The sequence below is a fragment of the Vicia villosa genome, linkage group LG4, assembly GCF_029867415.1.
Source record: "Vicia villosa cultivar HV-30 ecotype Madison, WI linkage group LG4, Vvil1.0, whole genome shotgun sequence".
Classification (NCBI taxonomy): Eukaryota; Viridiplantae; Streptophyta; class Magnoliopsida; order Fabales; family Fabaceae; genus Vicia; species Vicia villosa.
The window spans coordinates 55,453,345-55,457,558 of NC_081183.1; the positions used below are offsets into that span (position 1 = coordinate 55,453,345).

Sequence of the window (4,214 nt, forward strand, 5' to 3'; positions counted from 1 at the left end):
AACCGGTTACGGTCACGCAAAATGCCCAGATTCTCAGTTTTTCAACAGCGTAACCGGTTACACTCAAACCCGTAACCGGTTACACTGAACTAGAATCATTTTTCTGCATTTTGGGAGCTCTAAACCAGTCCCAAATAACCTATAGATGATCCCCTGCATTACTAACCAGATTCCCACGAATTTAAAACATGCATTGTATTTAGAATCATCAACCAACAAGGATTTAAGGCATTACAACACAATTAGATTCATGGATTCATTAATTGTCACACAATCCCTAAACCCCAAACAGAACCCCAACATGCAAAGCCCATGGTTTCTATCTAAGGACTCACCTTAGAGTTGGAAAAGATGATGATGACAGAGCTGAAATCAAGATGATGATGATGATGATGATGGAAAGAGCAAGATCTGGGGCAGAACTGGTTGCATGCAAGGATGGAGCTTGGACTAGGTTTTGGGACTCTTCTTCCTCTCCTTCTCTTTCCACGCTTCCTTCTTTCTCTCCCTCGCAAAATTCTGGTTTTTGCTTTCAAATGGTTAGACACATAAAAGCCAAACAAACCTTAATTCAAGCTTTAATTCTTATTCATGTAACACCCCATACATAACTGACTAGTATATTATGCATGAAACGTTAAAATTGATATTGAGTACATACAAAAGCTAAGGATACAAGATGATCCATTTAGAATACAACATGAAATAATAATAATAATTACAAAACATGTGTCTTCGATGGATCTTGCACAGCGGAAAGTCAAAACCAACGAGGTCTCCGAGCCATCACCACTTCCAAGTCTTCAGTCCAAACCTGCTACTGACCAAACACTACTAAACTGCACCTGAAAAAATATAAGTTGATTGGGGTGAGATTACTAAATCTCAGTGAGTCCTCCTATCCTATGGGTCCACTCGGTTCTACAGGGTACATGCATCAACAATCGAATCCACCATTGATTCGGGGTTATCCTCACATCCGGTACAAGTACGGAGAAAACAAGTGACTCGTCCACCATTGGACTTGCCTAAAACAAATACACATTGTATAGCAAACAAGTATGCAAACCCGCATCCACATACGGGGAATCCAAAAGTGTAAACAACCCCGGCTAGGATTATGGAATAAATGCATCCTCGATGAGTAACCTCCTGCCTATTTGTCAAGGGACTTGTACAAGCACACTGCAGGATGGTTAAACGAGTCCACACAAGCCTAAATGGCCGTGCGATGATCTGGCCTAATTGGCGTCATTGTCCCGTTAACCTCCTTCACGCTAGTGAGTTACGCCGAGTACAAACCGCCACCTTGACGCCTGAGTCCATCGGGCGAAAGCCTAGTGTTAGTCTACGTGACTTCACTAGAGGTGAGTTACCTCATTATGCATTAGCCTACTTGGCCGCATAACCCCACCATACCGAGCACGCAAGTGTGTTAATGGCAAGTGAGTAAAACCCCGTACGGAAACTCACAAGCACACTGCAACGGTAGCTCAGATGCACACCATATCGAACAATACACATGAACGGGTTATTCCATTGGACTACACGGTCCGGGAGGGCTCATAGACTACACGGTCAGAGCAACGTCCCAATCTAGCCTGCCGGCCACTTCGATTCAAGCATACAGAAATATGACATAAAGTCAAGGTCACAAACAAAGCAATCAATCCAATCATTTAACCAAAACGATGGAGTCATAGGTTTTCATGTATAAAACATAATGTCATAATGCTTTCAAATATGGGTATCACAATCATAATAAGCAATAAACAAACTATGCCATGCTTAACATAAGAATTATAAATCAATGATAGACATCAGTTCTCATACTAATTCATTGATTCACTAAGTGGGGTTCCACTATTGTTAAATCAAACATTCTGGTTTGGGGACCTATTTCATTAGATAGTACATGTCGCTAGCTTTCCAACGATATAAAGTTTGCGCGAAACGGACTTACGACGCAAAAGTTATGAATTTCCGAAGTTTTGGAAAATCTGCCCAACAGCAATGTAACGGGTTACATGAATCATGTAACCGGTTACATCACTGTAAAACTGCGTTTTTCACCCTTTTTCACACATGTAACCGGTTACGTCAACCATGTAACCGGTTACATGACTGACAGTCCCAAAAATCTGCATTTTATCAGTCCCTAACCAAAACCAATCCCAATCCCAATACCTATAACATTCCAAATACGAGTATCATCATATTTTAGCAATCTATAGCATGCAAATGATCATAAGAACACATATTTGATCAATTAAATCACATACTACCAGCAATTATCACATAAACATGTTTTATCATCATAGATTCATGGATCATTCTCACAATTCCCTAACCCCAATTCTAACCCTTGCATGCTAATTCCCCAAGTCACTATCTAAGGACTCACCTTGCATCAATGGAGCTTTGGATGATGAACATGCTGCAATTGAGCTCCTCACTTGACCAAAACTCCAACTCCAAATTCATCAAACCCGTATCCACTCTTTATCACACAATCAGCATGCATGTCCCAACTTCAAACTCGTTTTTCTCCTTCAAAACAGAAGCTATAAATGCGAACCATAGGTGCAAATCGAAGAGAAATTTGTTAGCTTTCCAATGGGACCAGAATCGTTACGATCGGAGTTACGAGTTGAGAGATATACCTGATTTAGTGAAGGCTGTTCTTAGGGTGCCAAAATGCAAATATGAATATGAGTTTCTTCTTTCTCCCACTTGCTACTAAGTCCCTCTTTCCAAAAAATCTGATTTGTAACAAGTAACCAACCAAACATGCCCTTAAGCCCATGCAATAGAGTTAAATGTCCATAATGCCCTCCAACTAAGTGGTAATTACCAATATGCCACTTAGTTGGATTCTAACTAATTCACTATAATAATACACATTTCTTCTTAGTATCTCTTAATTATGCTTAGATTAATGTGGGATATTACATTCTCCCCCCCTTAAATTGAATTCGTCCGCGAATTCCTTTCAATCATCGCGAAAAACCAACTCTTCATATCTATCCAACCAAGGGAAAGAATGTTACTCACATTTCTCTTCAGATAATCTCACTACTCTGTCTGAGGGTCATTCCATACGAAGAAACATAATCTGCCAAAACACCTGCGTCCCACTATGCATGGTTAGAACCTTGTCTCTCAAACAACACGTCTATCCAAATACTTCGTCCTGACATATCTGGGGAAAGATCCTTCCAGGGTCCTTGACCTTCACTGCTCTGCACTGAATCTCTAGAACTTCAAAAACTCTAATAATCCACTCATGTCGGATATCCTTCGTTTCGTCCTCTGGTGTGTTCACCTCATTCAACAAACGTTACTGATTCACTCAGCTCCTTGGATTACTTCCCATTTGAGAATTACCGCCACAACATCACTTCTGCGACAACACTTCAAATTATTCTCCACTCGAGTCCATACAATGACATTAGGTGTTAGCCAAATTCTTGGTCTTAACTTCCGGTTCCCAAAGTGTTAGGGTGATTGCCCCAAATTTACCTTTACTTATACAACTGAATCTCCCTACTTTAACCCTTTACTCCAGTTTAGACATAACAACTGTCACCGTAAACCAAGAAGGTGTAATCATCTTGCAACTATAGCCTTGACATTCGATAACCTCACACAAGATTCTACTAAAGAGAGGCGAAATTCAGCAACTGACCTGTAACCATTGTCCAAGTCTTCCTGCACAATCGTAGTACACAAGACATAACCACAAAGAACTTGCGCCAACTGAATGTCCTCTCTAGCCTTCAGCATTTCGACGGTCTGATACTCAGTCCAACCCTTGTGACTTGCAAGCTAAACTGATGACCCACGAACGTCGGACTGCATGCCATCCACAAAAAGTATTCCCAAGTTGGCCCATAGACAACACCTCTCGAGCTTATGGTGGATCCTCGAGTGACTGGAATGAACGAAATGCTGCTTCGACAATTTCCCTTAGGAAGATACTTTCATCCCAACATAAAATCCTACAAATAGTCCGTTCATTCCTACCTCTGACTTATCCGATTCTCCCTTGATCTGTTGTGCTACTCTGATTCCAACAAGCCACACACACCTTGAAATCCTCCGAGTCACGTTATATCCATAATTCACTTAGTTCCCATTAATACACAATAATTCCTTATCTACAGTTGTCCAATTACAACACGTGCCAGAACTCTATATACATCCATCATCGA

The 4,214-nt window shown here is 40.9% G+C and overlaps 1 long non-coding RNA gene across 1 annotated transcript; it reads right to left on the reverse strand.

The window, feature by feature from the left end:
• Positions 1-738: 738 nt before the first annotated feature.
• LOC131599174 (uncharacterized) lies at positions 739-2,748 on the reverse strand. The gene is made up of 3 exons (XR_009282611.1): positions 2,664-2,748; positions 2,405-2,564; positions 739-845 (listed from the first exon to the last, which is right to left on the reverse strand). It is a non-coding gene; the product is annotated as an uncharacterized LOC131599174 (long non-coding RNA).
• Positions 2,749-4,214: the final 1,466 nt, after the last annotated feature.